The sequence below is a fragment of the Macrosteles quadrilineatus genome, unplaced genomic scaffold (genome assembly GCF_028750875.1).
Source record: "Macrosteles quadrilineatus isolate MER2022 unplaced genomic scaffold, UCM_ALF_1.0 Scaffold_9__3_contigs__length_116548681, whole genome shotgun sequence".
NCBI classification, from domain to species: domain Eukaryota; kingdom Metazoa; phylum Arthropoda; class Insecta; order Hemiptera; family Cicadellidae; genus Macrosteles; species Macrosteles quadrilineatus.
Window position 1 is genome coordinate 59,793,087 of NW_026542602.1, and position 24,166 is coordinate 59,817,252.

Consider the following 24,166-nt stretch of genomic DNA (forward strand, 5'->3'; position numbering starts at 1 on the left):
ATAACTACTCATAGGTAATGTGATCTTAAAAACATTTATATTTACATAACGCTCGACAAACGAACTTTACACCGCCAACAGTACTTACCTCTGTGTATAGATGAATGAGTGAGTGTGACCTAGACTTGCGATACCTTACAATAGATCACACCCCGACAACACAACCTCGTGCGTAACACACCCCCTTCACCGCAACTAATACTAACCGCACAACGCGGGACACTGTTTGGCAGAATGCTTGGCGGGTATATTGTAGGACAGCGCCCCTAGCGGCACACTGTGGAGCTTAACTACCACCCCAAATACCAACCCCTACCACACTTGCCCGCCGATAAAACTGTAATGTTAATTTCAATTCCGTTTCAATGTTTTATAAATTGCAGATATTTTGATCGGTTAGATGGTGAAAAAGTATTTAGTTAAATAACTATGCTATTTAATAGTTGGCTACCAGAGACTCAGCTATTCCCTAGGTTTATAAGGTTTTAGTACATTTTCTTTGCTGTAATATCTGATCTTAGTAAGAAAGCTATGTACGGCATCTCTTATTGTTCTACACTTGTCCTCCGTTCATGAATATGACTCATTGTGTTCCTATCTCAATGTATAGATAATAGGAAGTTGATAATGTTTACTAATCGTTTTTTTAAATGTGTGCATGTCCCTCCTTTAGATCCAGGACGCCTGGTGCTCGAAACAGTTTTAAACATTACTTCAGGCTAGGCCAACAAGGTTGTGACATCATCACAAACATCCATTGGCGTTTGGCAGGATTCAAACCTGAGACCTGAGGAGCGAAATCCCGTGCTATATCACCATACCAGGGTCAGATAAAGTTCGGTCGTAAAAAGGTCCAATCAGTTCAATAAAACAGCGTAGAACACCATAAAATACTACAATGAGTTGAAACATAGTGGTTGAATTGTGCTATAACACCAGTGTGTTCAATGAGGTTGAACTAAACTATGTCCCATAGAGCGCGCTATATAAATGATGGCGACTGTTAGATCAGCAGATTAAAAAGTGTCCCCTGTTTTGATTAAAACACGCCTCTCCCCCCACCCTCCCGACAAGAGCAATGCACTTTGAATGGATACTCTAGAGTGTGAAAAAAGAAATATTATCTTTCTGAAAAAGAGCTTAAAACTTGGATTTTTTTTATTTTTTTTTATTAAATAAAATGTAAGAGTTTAATTGAGAAACACCTAAGATACTTAGATGGTATTATGTTATATTACCAATCTATTTTTATGTACTAAAATTGTGGACTGTAGATATTTGGGTGGCTTATGTTAGAAACTCCATTGGCTATTTTGGATCATTTATGTGTGATAGTCTTAAATAAAAAAATAAGACCATGTTTAACAAACAGATTTCCTGCACAAATAAAATTTTCGGGTCACACCATTATATGAGGAAATCAATTAGCATTGTTAATATTTAAATCTAGATGCTACCTGAACTTAAAATCTCTTAACTCCAAGATTCAGTTATGAACTGACAGCTATGAATGAGTTACAGCTATGAATTGATTATAATCATAAACAAATCCATGCCAATTCTAATTTCCTTCCTCATATCAAATCTATAGGGGATATAGTGGTACAACTACGACAAGAAAAGTTATTGGAAACATTTGTCTTTCTTTGTCCGGAGTTGAAAAGAACAGTAACTGATGACGACAGTATCTTGTCCGACCAAATAAAGTACAACTCCCAATCTCTCGTGAAATATTAACTTTAAAGCTACATGGTAAATATTAGACTGTTAAAAAATACGACATTTTTGGTATCGAATGGGTTTAAGATTTTTTCTCAATTGAAGTAAAAGGGAAGATTTACTCTTTAAATTTAATCTGTATATCGTCTGGTTAAAGACAACACCATACTTTATATATTTTGAAGTATATGCCCTTGTAAAGTCTTGGTAAAAACAATTTAATTGAACCAGCACATTTCCTGAACAATACAAAATTATCTTACAGCATATAGGGCAAGATAGAGTAAGTTATATTTTCAAGAGAGACCTAACCTTGGTTGTTATCTAGCTAGGTAGACCTCCAACTTAAAGTAGGTTCCGAACCATTGGCTCGCCCATTTACAACCCAAGAGCCATTTGGTCCGATCCACACCTGAGCTTCAAGAAAATATGTAATCTCTGGACATATTGCTAACAACAAAGCGTTCAGCCTTTAATGAAATGTATACCTAAAGTGAAAAGTGAAATATGTCCTGTGAATGATTGTATTTTATTTACCATCAAGTTTCTTAGCCATGACTATTAGTTAAAAGCCCAATGATTAATGACAGATTAGTTCAGTTTTTATCAACCAAAAAGCTACAGAAATGTGCGTAACTTATATTGCCTTGAGTGAAATTTTTGAGTGGAGGTTCTTTAGTTTCTCAACAATATGCAAACACTACTCTGAAGCCAACCATAAAAATATATATGAAATATACATATATATATACATATATATATATACATATATATATGAAAATATATATATTTTGAAAATTAGGAATTATCACCACGCTTCACGGTGCAAAATATTGCTCACAGCTTACACATTTTATTTACGAAATAAACAAATTATGATTATAAAATATTCCACGAAAAAATCGGGTTTCTTCTAAATAATTTAAACAATTAAAATATATCTCACACAATATTATTTATTATTCACTAAACGTTTCACCAGCTGTGTTGCTCCACAGGGGATTAAATATTGAAACGGTTGCATTTCATTCCAGTCTGCAGTTAATTAGAACTTGTCCGACAACGTAAAGTTGCAACATTGCATAAACCAGTGACTGTAATGCAACTGACAGGTCATCAACTTCAAATCGTACTGTTGCTATGTATCGTCCGCTGTCGTAGTACAACTGTTATTGTGTCGTTACAACTATCATTGTAAAGAGTGTTTCTGTTAAAATCATCCAAAATAATTACACCTACCGTGAGATAGGTGTTTACCGACAAAACCAGCTTAAATGTTGGTATCCCTGTTTTCTTCACTTGCCGATCAGCTAATATGTATTGTTCCATATATATCTATGATATAAATTTATGTAATAAATATACTTATCTTTATTTGGACTGACCACACTATCATGTATAATGAAACATTATAAAGAATGTAGTAAAACCTGGTTCATATGACGGACACGTTGATTGATTATTTTATATGTAATTCAGAGACTGTAGGAAAAAATAAACCTAAGAGCTAGATTTATTTAACAATTGATTATTACAAACTATTTTTTTGACTGGGACACTTTGTGAAAAGCGGTTATAAATTATAATTACAATTTTTAAATATACAAAGTTAAGTCACATAGAACTGCAGGATAGAATGTCAAATATTAGCTGAGGAATAACTGTTTTAGAAGAAAGTAAACGAAAGAGGGAAAGAGATCAGAAGTATTTGACAGTCGTATTGAAAATCTTGGAAACCTTCGCCATTTTCCATTACCAATCCCATGTATTTCTTTTGAAATATGTACTATTTGCTGAAAACTTGCATATATGGAAAATATTTATTTTTTTATTAATTTATATATACTATTTATAATATTTATTATTAATTTATATTTACTATGTATATAAATAATCACAAGAGTAGGTTGGAGAATTTAGTATCTAAATTCAATGATTTCATTTAATTATGAACTAATTAGAAGTAAAAGATTAATGTAAGTTTACTTATTAAAAGACATACCTGAATCGTTATTCGTCGTTGTTGGGAGCTTCATTTAAATAATTGTACTCCTGACTGATTCTAAGTCGTCGGAAAGCGTCTTCATAATCCATAATTTCTGAGAATATCCCGCAATTTGAGTTGCATGTTTGGAAAAAATTAACTCGGGTATGGAAAAAAATCAAAGCTCTGATTGAAATGCGTTCGCATATTACTTTCGTGTCGTTCATATTTGATTTTTCTCATGCGTTTTTAGTTCTCATAATTCCATGGTAAAAACCCTGTTTAAAAAATTTAGTCCACGAAATAGGTCAAAGTAAGAGTTTTCAAGGTTACAATGTTTCCAAGAACTGTAATGTCCATCTAATAGTAAAATACTGTAATAGTTATAGTTAGGTAGTTAGTTAGTAATAGTTATAGTAATAGTTCATACTGTAAAACTTTGAAAGTAATGTTTAAGATTTTTCTATATGTTAAGATTTTTCGTTTAAGAATGACTAAGCCACTATTGTTATCTCAGAATTTGTGACATTTATAGAAAACTTTAAAAGAGATATTTTTCTTTTTTTAGTATGTCAATCAATTTTTTTTTATTAAATAGCACTATTTTTTAAATGACAACCGACTTTGATATGTCTTACTGGTCTTACCAAACCACTATGAGTGATTCAGAATAATCGTGTAGTTAAAATATACTCTCACCAGGACTTAGTTGGCCAACTGTGCCGGAGATGATGTTCATATTCTTTTTTCTTTTTGGATAATAAATACACAGAATACGATTTGAGTGGCTTACTTACAAAAAAGGCTCTGCTGGTTATAAAATAGATCTAGTTGTCTATAAGTAATTGCATAGACAAAAAGAATTAAATATAGACCGACAGCTGTGCTGCGGTTACCATAGGTTCTGGCGCACACCGCTAGGTTTGCCGTGTACACTGTACTCCTAGCGGTGGGTGCCGGAACCTTCATTATTTTATTTTATTGTTCATAGATGTCATATTTGAACTGCGCTTTGTAAGTGTATCTCGCTAAACGTTTCCTCGACTCATTTACAAACCAAATCACGAAATGTTGATGCATATTTATAGAAAGACCTTCAATGCAACAACCAAACAACAACTTGACTTAATACTTGAACTTGTGTGATAATCAGACATAAAATATTGTGTTCACACGAACACTTCAAGTTTAGAGTTTTAGTTCATTTATGTTATATTTCATGCTGTTATCAATATGACGCAAGAGGCTTTAGTAAAAAAGAATAAGAAAAGCTCTATTATACAGATTTATTAAGACAATTACAGTAAAATGCAATTTTTAATATCTTGGAAATTCTTCAGCGTACATTTGTACAAGGAGAACCAAACACAAATTACACAGAATGCATTTAATGTAACACATGGTACTAGGCAATGGGATTTGACTAAGCACTTCCAATATGTCCTTGTATACCTCTGGAAATATCTTACGCAGGGAATATTGTGTAAGCAATAACTTCTTGTGTTTTCAATGAACAATTATACTCGTCTTAATTTTAATAATCTATTGTATATATTCAAGTATGTGAATCAGTTCAAAGTTTATGTAAATCATTATTGTCCACCATATTAAGTTTTTTTTTCATTTTTAGAAGTTGTTTGAAACGTATAGCTTGGTATTCAACGTCGTTTCAGTTTAAAATAAATATAATAGTGTTACAGTGTACATTTATACTTTGTTTTTGAGCGAGTACGACAGTCAATGGTACGACTACACACGATTTAACGTAGTAGGTTTCAATATACGAACGTAACAATATGAAATTGTAATATTTCCATCACTACATTAACTTTTTAAACTATTTTATGATTATCAACCAAGATCTGTGTAACATTTTAAGAAATCAAAATGCTGTACGTCATTCCGGTTCATTTTCCTCTTCACTTAACACTAATGCATTTTTCATGGCGACTTTACCATTCATTCAGCGGATAAAACGATCTGAGAAGGATTTTTAAATTCCCCTCAAAGGTCTTAGGTCACAAAAGGTTAATGTAGGTGTATTTTGAGGAACGAAATATTAATTGATTTCATATTCATTCATAGTATTTTACACTGGGTCAAATTCAATTTTCATGATTTCAAATAATTGATATATAATAAAATTGATTAATTTTTTACGGAAATTTCCTTACTTAAAACATACTAAGCATTTATTTATATAACAATATATATGTCAACATGACATGCTTATAACTTAAATAGTATTATATATTCATTGGTAAACTTTTGAGTTTGAGGTACCATAATGTAATTGTTTGTTCTCTGTAAGGGGAATATAAGGTATGCATAATCGTACATGTTCAACAATATACGTTCTGCCTCATAACTGTATATAGCCTTCCATTCCCTATGGTTTAGAGATAAAAATTCCTTCATAGATTTACGATGTCATAAAGTTGATGGATAATGTCTTTGATGGTTGGACGCCTCATAGCGCATTCCTAAGTTAAAGGTTTAATCAAGAGATTTAATACAAATATTTTTATTGTATAATCCACTTTTAGTAATGTTGATGATAATACACTATCAAGAAACATAATAATTAGCTCTCGATAATTAAAATGAAGGTACAGTAATCAAATCTGCAATTTAATTTCGAAGTAAACAAAATAGAAGTGCGTTATTGATTCAAATTCTTCTTTTGCACTGAAAGCTTGCAAATAAAATCTGTATTAACAACAAATTCCAATTGAAACCTCGAACCAATTTTAACCATATTGTGTTTACTGTAAAACAATCAATGTTTGTGAAAAGTTAATGGAATACATTTTCAATAAGCAAATTTCCTATTGTTGTTTTAATAATTTATCTCTTGATATCATTATTTGTCGTTATTGTTACAAATTATACAAATTACAATAATTAAACTCTTGATATGATAATCCTCTGTTATCGTTACAAATTACACTTTTGTAACGAGATTAACTAATATTGTACTTTTTACTGAACTTATGGAATCGAAGTTACTTAATACTGTTGCTACTCATATATATTAATAATAGGTGAACTATTACAAGCAACATATTATGCTGTCAATGCAATTAATTTCAGTTTTACTGCCATTTAATATACTGTATTTCGTCCATGTGTACATGTTTTATTTCAAGCTAATCAACATTCATAATCAGATATTATTAGCTTCGAGTAAACAGCAATATTATAATAACTGATTGTTCAATTATCGCACAAAGTGTTACACTTCATATTTTAAAAGTCTATTTAATTTGTAAGAAGATTATTTGAAGAAATAATTTGAAGATTCGAAATAACTAATATTCTGAATCAAACTACAATATTATGTACTGTATTTCTATATCTCTTTTAGTAGTTTTATTTGAATAAGTAGGTTACAGGTAATGTTAAATAGCTTATTTTGAAGATGAGTAGCGAACTATCATAAATAATCATGTAACTAAAATCAAATCACACATTTTTCAACCTATATTTTCATGTGAGTATCAATAAAGAACAAGAGCAATTTCTCAGGAAACACAGTTGTTATTTCATTTCAATGGAAAAGGGTTTTAATTATGACATTGGACAGTTTTCCAAACTAGAAAACAGATCAACGAAGTGATTTTTAAAGATTTTTACAATTATCATAAGCATTTTTATTAAATTTAGAGGCCTAGTACGCTTCTAAGTACACCAGTACTGGAAACATGAGCAGTAATCCTACTAATATTATAAATGAGAAAGTTTGGATGTATGGATGTATGGATGTATGGATGTATGTTTGTGACAAGTGAACGCGAAAAATACTGGTCGGATTGGGCTGAAATTTGGCATGATGATAGCTCACATTCCCGATTAACATATAGGCATATTCTAATTTCAAAAATCCTTTCGGGCTCCGCCCCAGTGGCTCTGGAGTTTCCCATGTTAACCTTATGAGAAATGAAATTATTGAATCTTAACAGCTGTTTCAATTAAACAAGTTGGTTCTGTTCTGTGATGTTCAATAGCATTAAAGTTACAAAAATTACCAACAGGGTGCAGCACTATTATTTCTTTTACATTTATGACAAACAGCTAATTTGCAACCAAAAGGTGAGTGAGCGTAGCGAACGAGCTTCAACCTGGAGGCGAGTTAGCGTAGCGAACGAGCTAACCTGAAGGCAAGTGAGCGCAGCGAACGAGCTCCAACCTAAAGGTGAGTGAGCGTAGCGAACGAGCTCCAACCTAAAGGTGAGTGAGCGTAGCGAACAAACTTCAAACAGGACGTGATTGAGCCATGCGAACGAGATAATCTTGAAAATAAGAAGTTAAACGGGGCAAAGCCCGCGGGTTACAGCTAGTAACTTTATAAACCTTTCACCACCTGAGAGCAAAGTTACTAAACAGCAAACTTGTTACATTGTTATAGTGCGTAATGCGTTAAAATAGTTTGTGCAAGATTTCCGAACAACACAAGATTCATGAGTTTAGTTAGAACACAGTAAAATCTCCATAACAAACATATGATTGGTGTTATTATTGTTTCCATATTACGGGCAACCCACGGTTTTTAATCTCAAACAAATAGTGCATCAAATGTCCTTTTTTCGACAGTTAGTTTAGTCTATGGTTTAACAAAAAAGAAACAGGGATATGTAAAATAAGGAGAGGGCGTTGTTACAGTTACCTTTCCAAAATAGGATACATATAAACTTGTCTCTAGCAATTCACATTCTTATTAAAATGTCTTTATTCTAGGAGAGGTTTCTAAAGGTGTTTCTCAAGCTAAGGGATTTGCGAGGAGCGCCATAAAAACGTTTTGATAAATCACATTTTTTAAAGTAAAGCTTGTGCTTATGAGCAATATTAATACAATGCCAAATTAATTTAATGAATTAATTAAATTAATTTAATGTTGCTATTGGAAAATTACTTCGATGCAAATAGTTTTAAGCTGTAAAGTTAAAATAATTTTGTCTAGCGAACATTATAAGGGAGTCGTTGGTATATAATATACGAGTATGTAACTTCATTGGTTTCTTTAAATTTCCTTATTCCAAAAGCTTTACTTTTCATAAGCTTTACTTTTTTTTGGTAAAAAAATCTGGATCTTAAAGGTACTTTATGGTCCAAAATTGAACTCAGCTATCTTTGGTACCATTTTGTTTTTTGTAATATTTTAACGAAAACCCCTTGTCTGTTACAAAAGTAAGGGAAGCACAGTCCGATCTAATTAAGAAAGGGGAAACTGTCTAAATGCAAATCAGAGACTATAAAGTATTAAATGATTGAATTAGCTATAAAGGTACGCTTCACAAAATATTATAGGACTGTAGAATCGACTATATTAGTTTACTTGGAAGAGTGTAACGGCATTAATTCTAGAAATTTGTCACAAATCTGGGGCGTTTGCCCGTTTTCTCTAATAATAGTAATCAAATTCATGATATGAAATAACTTTGGCGCTTGAAATTTTTTTATTATTAATCAATAATTAAAATCACTTTTAACTGTATGTATTTGCCTATTTCTTCCTTATAATTTAAAAACGTTTCCTTGGTAAAATCGTGCAAACATTCAATAAGCTACAAATTACATTACTACCTCTATGGAATTAATACCACGGCTGGCTACTGCAATAAGCTTCTTATCGGATCAAGATTATGTCTCGTGTAATGAATTTTCTTAATTAAACAGCTCAAACCGATTATGCTGTATATTAATATACTGAGACTGGGCAGTAGTTTTATGCTGTTAATTAATTTAAACACATATATACACGATACAGATTACGTACCTGCTAACCTCTTTTTCACAGTATATGTTTTCAATTTGTAGGAATAGTTTTCAATTTTGATTTAAATTAAAATTTTTAGACGATATATTGTTTAGTTTGTAATTTTATAACGCCATTCTTGTGCAACATGTACTTTTGAATAAAGAATTCATGACTGTGACATAAATTCACTTGTGTAGTGATTAAAATGCAAAAGTTTACACTTAATAAAATACTTACAATACGTAAAGTTTAATGCTTTTATGCGTAAAATACGTTATATGTAAATATTAAAAGCAAATAATCATTATTGTTTGATAAATTATCGTGATTAATGGATCGAACATTGATCAATCTATTACATAATATCTTTACAAGCATTGTGTCAATCTTAGGTTTTCTCATAATTTCATAAACGAAATTTTGGTCATAAAAAACCGATGGGTATACATTGATATTACCTTAATTTTAGAGTTTCATCACAATTAGGCTTGATTTTAAAACAACCCTTTGCTTACAAACTTTGAAAAGGGGTAAATACATTTCAACGTCTTAAGACAAGTTTACCCAATTAGCCAATAAAGTGTACTTAGCTAAAGTTGGGGAATCCTTTGTTGACTTTTAGAGGTTAGTTAACAAGTCTCTTAAACCTTCGTATTAAATACTGACTTCACATCTTTGCAATATAAAATATGGTGGTTTAATGCTATGAATTACTGCAAACATAAATATTAACACTCGAACAATTTGGTGGAATTCTGACAGGCAGCGTTATAAGAGCAGAATGAAATTATCTATCTTAAACTAATTAGAACATTTTAATCTGTAAAATAGGCCTGTAAGTAGATTAATTCGGTACAAGTAATATACATATTTTTATGATAACAATGAACATATATAAATACTGGAAATAAACAATAATAATCCAAAAATAGGTCGTAGGAGGTCTCGGTCAACATTTACAAGTTTGAAGTTTCATGTGATGACGTTGGTCAATAACATTGGTGATTGTTTCAACCGAGCTATCATGTAATATCAAATCACACCAAAAGTAGGCATACAGGTTATATTGATTTATATCCCTTGTGGTTGTGGACAACGATGTCTGCATAACAAACTATTTATATCTAAAGCATCTAAATATACATTGTTATCAGAACTGATATTTAGAAATGGGGAAAGTTATATGTACCAATAAAAATAAAGAATTGAACGAATACGACTTTCCAAAACACTAGTTGTCATAGAAACATTGAATAAACTGCATTTCGTTTCCAGAAGCGATTTTTACAGTGTTTTAATGTCCAAAGAAGGTTTGCTGCTAAAAGTGTTTGGGCAATTGAAACCACGTGGAAGTGAATTGTTATCGAAGATTCATATTATAAATACATTGGGTTTTTGCAAAATCCAAGAAAACCCAAGCAGGTTTTAGCTGTTACTGCTATTTAATTAAGAAACCCCGATATTAATCAACAAGTCTACATAATGTATAATCATAGTTGATTTTTACGAACAGAAGAGGTAATAACAATGATAAAAATATATTTTGAACGAATACCAATGTTGTTGTAAGGTGAACATAGCAACTGAAAGATTTTTGGTCAATAAATTGAATCAGCCCAAGCGTGAAACGAATGGAATGATTGTAAATTGCTTAACGTGAAGTTATTTGCTTTCCTCATTGAGATATTTCTACTTATGCAAACACCTAGCAATTTTTTATGTTGAACTACACTTATTTGTTATTTATTCAACAAATACATTTTTGGTTGGAATTTCATAGTTTTAGATCCAGTTTAATTACTAGACTTTAGAAAGACCGAGTTTAACTATTAGACTCGGAGTAATATCTTGCTATTTAATTGCGTCAGATATTAATTAGATCGTCAAATAGGACCAAATCTCCGTTTATCCATATTACTTTCGCACGTATAAACACTTCCCTTTTGATAATAAACTTTTATACATAAGGCTGCACTTACTGGAGAATACTAAGCACAATTTTAACAAAAATAATTTCACGTATTTACTATATAAGGATGAAAAATGACATAAGTAGTATGAGATGCGTCTGATTTTTTAAGTTTTAGCTAAGCATAGCTTTTACCAAATATATTTACATTTGTTGCTTATTTTAAACAAAACAACAGCGACTCTAAGAATGACTTCCAGAGAAACTATTCCCCGTATTTCACCGGCTACCAAACCAATGACATCGGAATCTGAAAAACGTTCAATACAATCCAAGAGTCAAGTTAAGGAAGGTTTTAACTTTGACTATTAATATAATAGTCAAAGGTTTTATTTTAATAATAACTCGTTTTAATATTTGGTTGATAGAACAATCCCTATAATATATCACCTTATGAAACAGGGCTTCAAATGAAGCAAATTGTATAAGAGGTTTATTTGAATGTTCTGTATTTAAGTATAGCCTGTTTACATGTACACATACATTATCCATTATGGTCGACATTTCAAAGAAAATTATAAAGTATCCATTATACATTATCCACATACATTATCCATTATCCAATTTATTATTGCAACTCGTTAGTGCAACACAAACAACATATTATACGTTTAATTTGTTGTTGAGTTAGGTGGATCAAAGTGTAATTCAGTGTTTCTAGGTAACTGAAAATGACACGTATATTTATGTATTTTTATTTAAAATACATTATTCACTTATTTTACTCTTCAAAATATTATTCTCGTAATAATTACTTCGAGCATTATATATGATTATAAGTTCAGAAATTAAGTTTACAAACTTTTATTGTACACCGCCATCGTTATCTGTTACTAACTCTTTTAAAATATGATTTTTAAAACTTTTAAATAAGCTCGAATACTTTCTTATAAATGTTCAAGAAATACTTAATAACATCTAGACAAATAACTTTTCAAGATTCAACTAAATGACAAAACATTAAATAATTATTTAGTAGACTTTAAATTAAAAGCAGGATTAAATTCGTGGATTAAGGCATATTTATTTTTGGCTTGTTAGAAAACAAAATTATCAACTAAAATTGTCAAATTGTTATACTTTAAAGATATAATTAACTGCTTAGTATCATGCCTATGGTGGCACAACGGAGCCAAGTAAGACAGATTGAGGGCATTTGTCTTTCATTGTCGATAACAGTAAGGAACTACCCTTATACAGATAGTTGTATCTTTGGGACGAATAAATAACTGTCAATTATTGTGCTCAGGTCATCAAATCTTTATACTGTAGTAGACTTAAAATATAGTCCCCTCTTCCAGTTTAAAATAATAAAAATTTGAAGATACGACAAATAGTATTTTTTAATAAATCGCTATAACTGTATCAATTGAATTCTTTGTTCGTTAAATTGGCACAAATTTTATTATGACAACGAAATGCCTACTTAATAGTGTATCTATAATTAAAGATAAGTAATATAGTATATTTAGTTATATATATATGAGTTATATAGCTAAGACCAACCCTTACCTCTTTTTTTTTTGCTTTGGCTGGAGTTTAGATTTTTCAGGTGTTTTAGATTGATAAAATTGTATAATGAAAACCTTAATAACTGTTATAAAGGAAAAATGTAGTTAGCATTCGCGTCTGAAGTATGTGAAGAATATGAAATAATAGTTTACAAAATAAAACCGCTTTAAAAAGGTATTAAAAACCAAAACTTTTCTAACACAAATATACCCAAGAATAACTCTATTTTTAACCCACACAATTTAAAATGCAAACTGTAATTAACTTATCTAAAAAAAGACCTGATGTAGTCATTGTTCTAACGATTGTATTGCATTACAGAATGCAGTTAAGGTTTGAATGAAAGCTATATATGAAACACGGTCCGTTAATTAAGAACGTCCATCAAACATTTATTATGAGAACAGACATCCCGCAAACCCTGTGGTCAATTCTGAAATGTCAAGAAACAAGGAACAATAACTCCATAATCATTAATTACGATCGATCAAAAAAATTTTTGTAATCTTTCAATTATTAGGCCTATGTACAACGTAAACAGTTTTCAGGTACCCTCATATTATAATTACAATATCCTTACTTGGTTTAAGGACGGATGTGTGAAGAAATACATTAAATTATATTTGGAAATTTTGCAAGTAATTTAAAACGCTACTTTAAGTTATGTTTTAAGAGGTCCTATTATATAACCTACCTACGGTGGCCCTTGCGTTACTCATTTTTCTAATAATAAACGTGATAACATTAATCTAACTAGCGCTACCAATGTTCTTAACAATGTTCTAATGCAATGTTGTAAGCCGTGCAGTGTAAGCGAGCGTGGTCAAAGGTGCTTTGTTCTCGGCCGAGTTTGTTTATAAATCCCTTTAATTGACTTTTACCACTCTGACCTTTGATTTTATAGAACCACTTCTTATAAAGTTGCGTTAAACACTCAAGAATTCAACACAACTTTTTTCTCCTGCATACGTGTAAAGACCGACCATGTTTAACACAACTTATTGCATTAATACTTTTAATTTTTAATTGTAATTGGTGGTTAGCAAAAAAATATATTTTTTTTTAATAACTTAACTAATTAACTTAATATTAAATTTAGTTTTTTTTTCATTGAACATGACTTTAAAATACACGACTTGATAAGATTGGAATATTTGTTGTAACTGAAATTGTTTCGCACAATCAAATAAATAATACCCCCACCGCAGCAAACGAAAGACTAAGCTAATTTGACTGAATTAATTGGTCAAATTGAATCTATTTAAATAACATTAGGTTGAACGAGTACCTAGGTTTACTTTTACATGGAGGCTAATAAAGTGTGGTTTTTAGTAAAAGATTAGTAGTTTAATATAAAATTAATAAATTTGCCAAGTTTGATAAAAATATTCCATGAACAAGCGAACAATATTTTACAATATTCTCCACAAGAACCACATGGGAATTTTAAATTTACATTTTTTTATTTTTATCCGTAACCAACAACCATAAACACACTTTGGCATACTATTTGTTTTAAGCTCTTTAAAATGGTCTAGAAAGAAATTTGAATTGTTGTGTTTTGAGGGTCAAAATTTAGAAAAAAACAATTTGTACCCCATAAAACCCCCCGTAAAACCCTGTTCCCATGGTCCGATCATGCTGGTTCGCGAACTCATTCAAGTTTATCCCGGCTTACTCATTCAAACCAAATTTAATCAAAATCGGAAAAAAATTACTCAAGTTATCGTGTTCACGGACACATATAAATCTAAATTTGAACGAATCGTGTTTTTTTGCCTCTAGGGACATCAAAATGAAAAAGTATATCGGTCCCAGCTCCAGGTTTTACCGTGCCACCTACGGTAATAGCTACGGGAAATTCTCTAAAATCAAATAAAAAAAAAATTTAACGTAATGGCAATACAGTCGCTTAGTCAACATCAGGAGTTTAAACATTTTAAATTTTACAATACCATAGTAAAAGTTACTTACGTTGGTGAAATCATAGGGCTTAGTTTGAGGTCAATAGATATAATAAATTTGTACTCCAGGTACTTCTTAATTGTGTTGAATTCTTAATTCTGAATTACAACCAATTAATTTAAGGTTTCAGGTTACCTTTAACAACATCCATTAAGGAGTTCACATCAAAACACTGATGTTACTCTATCAAAATATTTTCCTGGTAATTTCGTGGTTCGGTTTACGAATTAAAGAACAAAACAAAAATATTGGATATGTTGATTAGTTAGTTTTTTTTTTATCTTAATAAAGAATGTTTATAATTTGTTGCAAATAAAAACTAACTACATGGTTCATCGGCAGTATTGAGGAAGGCTATCAATAAATGAATAGTTCCATATTGTATTTCAAAGACGGTGTCTTTATAAATAATCATAAGTGATTATTTTGGAGTTTATTTTAGCTGTTATTATTTCAGTAAAAGCTTATTTTCCCATCATTTAATACACCAGATCCCTTTTCAAAGCTAAAAAATGAGTATTACTTGTTTGTGCCCTACACAATGTGTGACTGAAAATATTTTAACGCCCAAGTGTAATGAAAGTGCTATGAGATGTATTTTATTAGCGGTTTTATAGTCTCATAAATGCGGTATGGAATTTCTCATTGCAGAATATATTAAGGCGATAACATGACTTAATTGAATTTTGAATTAAAATTCAAGCACCTCTATGACTATGAATAATAAATTATGAATAAAACACGTAGTAAACTATAAGTTTATATTGTATCGCAATAAAATGATTTCTTTTCGTTCATAACGAGCGACATTTTTAATATACTATGTTATTATTGGACATTATGAAACATAGATTTGTGTCAAAGTAAATTCAGTATGCAATGATATTGAACAAAAATTATTTACGTATCAAAATTATTAATTCGAATACTGAACGAAATAATTTTCATTTGTGAATAAGATAGTATAGTGGGAAGTTTTTTCCTTTATGACATGAAAAACCATTATAGAAAACTTTTTTCAGTTCAATATACGCGATTATTTTCTATTTTTTTTCTTCTCAATTTTCTTAATTTTGAATTTTCTAAACGCTAGTTTATTTGTATAACTAAAATATGAAGGGGTTTGTACAATCAATCTACTTAGGCATTTACACATTAATGTGTTTATACTCTTAAAAATCATTAAATATTAAAACCTATTTTTCCTGTAAATATACATACGACACATACTTAAATTAAAGTTATCACTTTTATGTTGATAAAGAAGTCAACGTCTATTTACAACAGAGACTAGATTATGCAAGGAACCCACTACCAATCTTCAAATTGTCTCATCTTTAAACAGATAACTAAACAAGAGCCTTTCATGTTACAATACTTCCATTGTTATTATAATGATATACTCTCAGTCATAGAATATCAATTTCTGTCAACTAGAGTCTTGCTTTGAGACTTCATACAAAAATTGTTTTGATCATGTTCTCCAAAGACTTTTTATGGAATGTATGCATGTATTTCAAATAAGAGTAATTATAGTAGTCTTCTAATTATAGTAGCAAATCACATACTTGAACGTTTTACGGTTCTTCAAAAATAACACTAAAATTGTTACCGCAAGTACAACCTATCGAACTTGACTAATACCTTTTGGTACTGGATATTATGAAATACTTATTTGTGTGTAAAGCATAAGCTGTATCATAGCATTTTGTGTCGTAAGAAAAGTACGAAGTGTTATTATATGTTGTAAGAGTTATAAGATTTGTAATCACAGTCTGCAAAAAATGTATCATCGAGGAGTTATTTAATGAATAAGGTGATATGACATAGGTACAGTGTGTCTAAAAATCAAATAGGTTGTCACTAAATCGAAATTACTTAGAATTAAATATTTTAAAAAATTAGGCCATGAGCTCAGTTGGACAGAGTTTCATAACATAAAATTCTAATTAAATAATCATGACAATATAATAAGAACTTAACTCATATTACCACGTTGTTATGCGTAGCAAAATTATGTTCAGTGAATTTTATTATTTTAATCATATCTCCGAGCCAAACTTACCGTGTTCTAACCACTGACAATGCAGATGATACACTGTCAGTATGTTGTGTTGTCTACTTGTCCTGTATGAGTAATGTGTATAACTCTGTCACTGTCAGCTACCCGTGATCACCAGCAATGTATACCCACTGCAGCGAGAATCTAGTTTACGTAGCGATAGTTTAGCTTACAAACCACTGACAATGTAGATGATACACTGTCAGTATGTTGTGTTGTCTACTTGTCCTGTATGAGTAATGTGTATAACTCTGTCACTGTCAGCTACCCGTGATCACCAGCAATGTATACCCACTGCAGCGAGAATCTAGTTTACGCTGCGATAGTTTAGCTTACAAACAACTGACAATGCAGATGATACACTGTCAGTGTGTTGTGTTGTCCACTTGTCCAGTATGAGTAATGTGTATAACTCTGTCACTGTCAGCTACCCGTGATCACCAGCAATGTATACCCACTGCAGCGAGAATCTAGTTTACGCTGCGATAGTTTAGCTTACAAACCACTGACAATGCAGATGATACACTGTCAGTGTGTTGTGTTGTCCACTTGTCCAGTATGAGTAATGTGTATAACTCTGTCACTGTCAGCTACCCGTAATCACCAGCAATGTATACCCACTGCAGCGAGAATCTAGTTTACGTAGCGATAGTTTAGCTTACAAACCACTGACAATGTAGATGATACACTGTCAGTGTGTTGTGTTGTCCACTTGTCCAGTATGAGTAATGTGAGTAATGTGTATAACTCTGTCACTGTCAGCTACCTGTGATAACCAGCAATGTATACCCACTGCAGCGAGAATCTAGTTTACGCTGCGATAGTTTAGCTTACAAACCACTGACAATGCAGATGATACACTGTCAGTGTGTTGTGTTGTCCACTTGTCCAGTATGAGTAATGTGTATAACTCTGTCACTGTCAGCTACCCGTAATCACCAGCAATGTATACCCACTGCAGCGAGAATCTAGTTTACGTAGCGATAGTTTAGCTTACCAACCACTGACAATGCAGATGATACACTGTCAGTGTGTTGTGTTGTCCACTTGTCCAGTATGAGTAATGTGAGAAATGTGTATAACTCTGTCACTGTCAGCTACCTGTGATAACCAGCAATGTATACCCACTGCAGCGAGAATCTAGTTTACGCTGCGATAGTTTAGCTTACCAACCACTGACAATGCAGATGATACACTGTCAGTATGTTGTCTTGTCCACTTGTCCAGTATGAGTAATGTGTATAGCTCTGTCACTGTCAGCTACCCGTGATCACCAGCAATGTATACCCACTGCAGCAAGAATCTAGTTTACGTAGCGATAGTTTAGCTTACCAACCACTGACAATGCAGATGATACACTGTCAGTATGTTGTGTTGTCCACTTGTCCAGTATGAGTAATGTGTATAGCTCTGTCACTGTCAGCTACCCGTGATCACCAGCAATGTATACCCACTGCAGCGAGAATCTAGTTTACGTAGCGATAGTTTAGCTTACCAACCACTGACAATGCAGATGATACACTGTCAGTGTGTTGTGTTGTCCACTTGTCCAGTATGAGTAATGTGTATAACTCTGTCACTGTCAGCTACCCGTGATCACCAGCAATGTATACCCACTGCAGCGAGAATCTAGTTTACGTAGCGATAGTTTAGCTTACCAACCACTGACAATGCAGATGATACACTGTCAGTGTGTTGTGTTGTCTACTTGTCCTGTATGAGTAATGTGTATAACTCTGTCACTGTCAACTACCCGTGATAACCAGCAATGTATACCCACTGCAGCGAGAATCTAGTTTACGTAGCGATAGTTTAGCTTACAAACCACTGACAATGCAGATGATACACTGTCAGTGTGTTGTGTTGTCCACTTGTCCAGTATGAGTAATGTGTATAGCTCTGTCACTGTCAGCTACCCGTGATCACCAGCAATGTATACCCACTGCAGCGAGAATCTAGTTTACGTAGCGATAGTTTAGCTTACCAACCACTGACAATGCAGATGATACACTGTCAGTGTGTTGTGTTGTCCACTTGTCCAGTATGAGTAATGTGTATAACTCTGTCACTGTCAGCTACCTGTGATAACCAGCAATGTATACCCACTGCAGCGAGAATCTAGTTTACGCTGCGATAGTTTAGCTTACCAACCACTGACAATGCAGATGATACACTGTCAGTGTGTTGTGTTGTCCACTTGTCCAGTATGAGTAATGTGTATAACTCTGTCACTGTCAGCTACCCGTGATCACCAGCAATGTATACCCACTGCAGCGAGAATCTAGTTTACGCTGCGATAGTTTAGCTTTCCAACCACTGACAATGCAGATGATACACTGTCAGTATGTTGTCTTGTCCACTTGTCCAGTATGAGTAATGTGTATAACTCTGTCACTGTCAGCTACCCGTGATCACCAGCAATGTATACCCACTGCAGCGAGAATCTAGTTTACGCTGCGATAGTTTAGCTTACCAACCACTGACAATGCAGATGATACACTGTCAGTGTGTTGTGTTGTCCACTTGTCCAGTATGAGTAATGTGTATAACTCTGTCACTGTCAGCTACCCGTGATCACCAGCAATGTATACCCACTGCAGCGAGAATCTAGTTTACGCTGCGATAGTTTAGCTTACCAACCACTGACAATGCAGATGATACACTGTCAGTATGTTGTCTTGTCCACTTGTCCAGTATGAGTAATGTGTATAGCTCTGTCACTGTCAGCTACCCATGATCACCAGCAATGTATACCCACTGCAGCGAGAATCTAGTTTACGTAGCGATAGTTTAGCTTACCAACCACTGACAATGCAGATGATACACTGTCAGTGTGTTGTGTTGTCCACTTGTCCAGTATGAGTAATGTGTATAACTCTGTCACTGTCAGCTACCTGTGATAACCAGCAATGTATACCCACTGCAGCGAGAATCTAGTTTACGCTGCGATAGTTTAGCTTACCAACCACTGACAATGCAGATGATACACTGTCAGTGTGTTGTGTTGTCCACTTGTCCAGTATGAGTAATGTGTATAACTCTGTCACTGTCAGCTACCCGTGATCACCAGCAATGTATACCCACTGCAGCGAGAATCTAGTTTACGCTGCGATAGTTTAGCTTTCCAACCACTGACAATGCAGATGATACACTGTCAGTATGTTGTCTTGTCCACTTGTCCAGTATGAGTAATGTGTATAGCTCTGTCACTGTCAGCTACCCATGATCACCAGCAATGTATACCCACTGCAGCGAGAATCTAGTTTACGTAGCGATAGTTTAGCTCTCTAACCACTGACAATGCAGATGATACACTGTCAGTATGTTGTGTTGTCCACTTGTCCAGTATGAGTAATGTGTATAACTCTGTCACTGTCAGCTACCCGTGATCACCAGCAATGTATACCCACTGCAGCGAGAATCTAGTTTACGCTGCGATAGTTTAGCTTTCCAACCACTGACAATGCAGATGATACACTGTCAGTATGTTGTGTTGTCCACTTGTCCAGTATGAGTAATGTGTATAGCTCTGTCACTGTCAGCTACCCATGATCACCAGCAATGTATACCCACTGCAGCGAGAATCTAGTTTACGTAGCGATAGTTTAGCTTTCTAGCCACTGACAATGCAGATGATACACTGTCAGTATGTTGTCTTGTCCACTTGTCCAGTATGAGTAATGTGTATAACTCTGTCACTGTCAGCTACCCGTGATCACCAGCAATGTATACCCACTGCAGCGAGAATCTAGTTTACGTAGCGATAGTTTAGCTTACCAACCACTGACAATGCAGATGATACACTGTCAGTGTGTTGTGTTGTCCACTTGTCCAGTATGAGTAATGTGTATAACTCTGTCACTGTCAGCTACCCGTGATCACCAGCAATGTATACCCACTGCAGCGAGAATCTAGTTTACGTAGCGATAGTTTAGCTCTCTAACCACTGACAATGCAGATGATACACTGTCAGTGTGTTGTCTTGTCCACTTGTCCAGTATGAGTAATGTGTATAGCTCTGTCACTGTCAGCTACCCGTGATCACCAGCAATGTATACCCACTGCAGCGAGAATCTAGTTTACGCTGCGATAGTTTAGCTTACAAACAACTGACAATGCAGATGATACACTGTCAGTGTGTTGTGTTGTCCACTTGTCCAGTATGAGTAATGTGTATAACTCTGTCACTGTCAGCTACCTGTGATCACCAGCAATGTATACCCACTGCAGCGAGAATCTAGTTTACGCTGCGATAGTTTAGCTTACAAACAACTGACAATGCAGATGATACACTGTCAGTGTGTTGTGTTGTCCACTTGTCCAGTATGAGTAATGTGTATAACTCTGTCACTGTCAGCTACCCGTGATCACCAGCAATGTATACCCACTGCAGCGAGAATCTAGTTTACGCTGCGATAGTTTAGCTTACAAACAACTGACAATGCAGATGATACACTGTCAGTGTGTTGTGTTGTCCACTTGTCCAGTATGAGTAATGTGTATAACTCTGTCACTGTCAGCTACCCGTGATCACCAGCAATGTATACCCACTGCAGCGAGAATCTAGTTTACGCTGCGATAGTTTAGCTTACAAACAACTGACAATGCAGATGATACACTGTCAGTATGTTGTGTTGTCCACTTGTCCAGTATGAGTAATGTGTATAGCTCTGTCACTGTCAGCTACCTGTGATCACCAGCAATGTATACCCACTGCAGCGAGAATCTAGTTTACGCTGCGATAGTTTAGCTTACAAACAACTGACAATGCAGATGATACACTGTCAGTGTGTTGTGTTGTCCACTTGTCCAGTATGAGTAATGTGTATAACTCTGTCACTGTCAGCTACCCGTGATCACCAGCAATGTATACCCACTGCAGCGAGAATCTAGTTCACGCTGCGATAGTTTAGCTTACCAACCACTGACAATGCAGATGATACACTGTCAGTGTGTTGTCTTGTCCACTTGTCCAGTATGAGTAATGTGTATAGCTCTGTCACTGTCAGCTACCCGTGATCACCAGCAATGTATACCCACTGCTGCGAGAATCTAGTTTACGCTGCGATAGTTTAGCTTACTAACGTGGTAAATTATATTAGGTAACATCCGCTTATTGTTGCAATAAATGCACTAAATCGTTAAATATGTTATATTGCTATGGATTGTCCCATGTTATTTACATAGAACTAATAAAAAATAATTAATCATTAATTTCTCAATAACGTATTACTAAAGAGTTACAGTTTAGTGATGAATTGTCATATATGTAGTGTATTGCATTTTTACATACAAGAAAACAACAAAATTTTATTCAGAGTTTAAGTTTAAGAACCTGTATATTCTATTATTTATGAATAGAATCAACCATAAGTTGGGAAGCTACTTATACATTTACTTGTAAATGTGTCAAGTGAGGCCGCAGACATCTTTAACTTGTTAGTCGTAAAACAGTTAACTGGAGCAACTTGAGTCTGATTGGGTTTTGTGATGAAAAGGATTATTCCCTTTTTCTCACTGTCTTCTAAAATATTGAATTTTCGTTATTTAATTCTAATAATTTATCAGACTTGATTATTCACAGTGTAGCATTTTTGTTTCGTTCTATAATAATTTGTTTGTTAAAAGTTCTTTAATAAAGTATTCATTTTAGGTATTCTGTGTGAATGTATAATATGCATTACTTGGTCGTACTATATTTACTTTAATTTTTACAAGTTTTTTATGAGTCTGTAAATATTTAAATAATTACTAATTTTAATGACGAAGAATGTTACATATCTGAGAAGATTTTTAAATGCTACATATTTCAATTATCGTTCTATATTAACTATAATATAAACACACATTGAGTATTAGAATATTAATTTTGCATCAACTGCTAGGCATATGTTAATGCTTGTATTACGTACGAAAAGTAATGTAAAGTTAATGAGCAACCATCTTAACAAGTTACTAAATAATAATTATTTAATCTATACAAAGCAGCATCAAAACGCAGTCTGATAGTAAATAATGACAACATAATTGGTTATAGAATTAAAATACTTAGTCAAGTTAAGGTTATAGAAAAGGAAAAACACATATTTAATGGAATATTCTAATAAAACTAAAAATTATAAACTATAAGTAAGGATGACGAGTACAAATAAATCAACCTAAACTGAGAAATCCTCTGATAATGTTTTTAGGCTTAGAAATACTCGCGAGAGAGTTTCTCTAATTAATTACATTGCCAGCTTCACCAGCAGACTTATTTCACAAAAGTAACGTTTACTTTTTACGATTAAATGTTTCCAAATTGTTCTATATGGCCCTATATTCTGACTGTTTCTTTAAATACATATTTCTTTATTTTTGTCAACGGAATAACAACCTTAATTTATACTGTTTTTGTATACTTAAAGTTATACTTGAAGTATAACTGTTTTCTTTTTTCTTTCTTTTGAAACACGTTGTACAGTAGGCATTTAGCCCTCACGTCGGATTATTTGTGTCTACACAATTCGTAATTTTAGAGTTATGTAGAATAGTTGCAGTTTCAATCTATTATGTTACTTACAGCATTTTCTGTAGTAAAATACATCTTTTTCTGTATATTCCAACAGAAGCATACCATACCAGCGTCATTGACATCTGTTTTATTGCTATTATTATTGCTGAATTATCATAATCTGAAAATTAAAAGGGGAAATACAGCTTTGAAGAAGCACACTTTTAAGAGATGATCTTTTCACTAAGTTTCCTTTGGTAAAAATTATTCGATAAACACTGTTTGCATGGATTTAGATTCCCGCATAAATTAACTGACTTTAACAATACCATAAATACATTACAAAAGTTCAGAAGAATAAACTAGAAGATAAACCAGAATCATTTCAAATAAACTAAAACTAGAAGATATTGTTGTAAGTTGGAACTGTATATGTTTGTTATAACACATAATAAAAATTCCTGATTTATGATTTCTGGATACAAATCTTGGCACATCAGGTTTATACCTATTCCAATTTTTTATGTAAAATGCGTATAGAATACAAGTAAACATATACCACTGTTTGATGATTAGTAAGAGTGTTATTGCTGCAGCAACTACAAAATCAGAAAGCAATATGATGAGAAAAACATTTTTCTTAATTTAACTAATATAGAAAAATTCTAAAAAAGCTCAACAGTAACTCGCCAGTTCAGAGGTCT

At 33.0% G+C, this 24,166-nt stretch overlaps 2 protein-coding genes across 4 annotated transcripts in view; one reads left to right on the plus strand and one right to left on the minus strand.

Annotated features, from left to right (window-relative positions):
- The window catches only part of LOC129002476 (uncharacterized), a 200,776-nt gene that overhangs the window by 77,750 nt on the left and 98,860 nt on the right, over positions 1-24,166 (minus strand). The window contains exon 1 of one of the 3 annotated variants that reach the window (XM_054430311.1): positions 89-184. The exons of the other annotated variants lie outside the window; for them this stretch is intronic. The gene's annotated coding sequence lies outside the window, so the exon portion shown is untranslated. Of the gene's footprint in view, positions 1-88; positions 185-24,166 lie in introns of those variants that run through there. 3 annotated transcript variants of the gene reach the window in all.
- Positions 1-24,166, plus strand: part of LOC129003485 (arf-GAP with coiled-coil, ANK repeat and PH domain-containing protein 2) — a 175,975-nt gene that overhangs the window by 27,099 nt on the left and 124,710 nt on the right. The gene's annotated exons all lie outside the window — the stretch shown is intronic.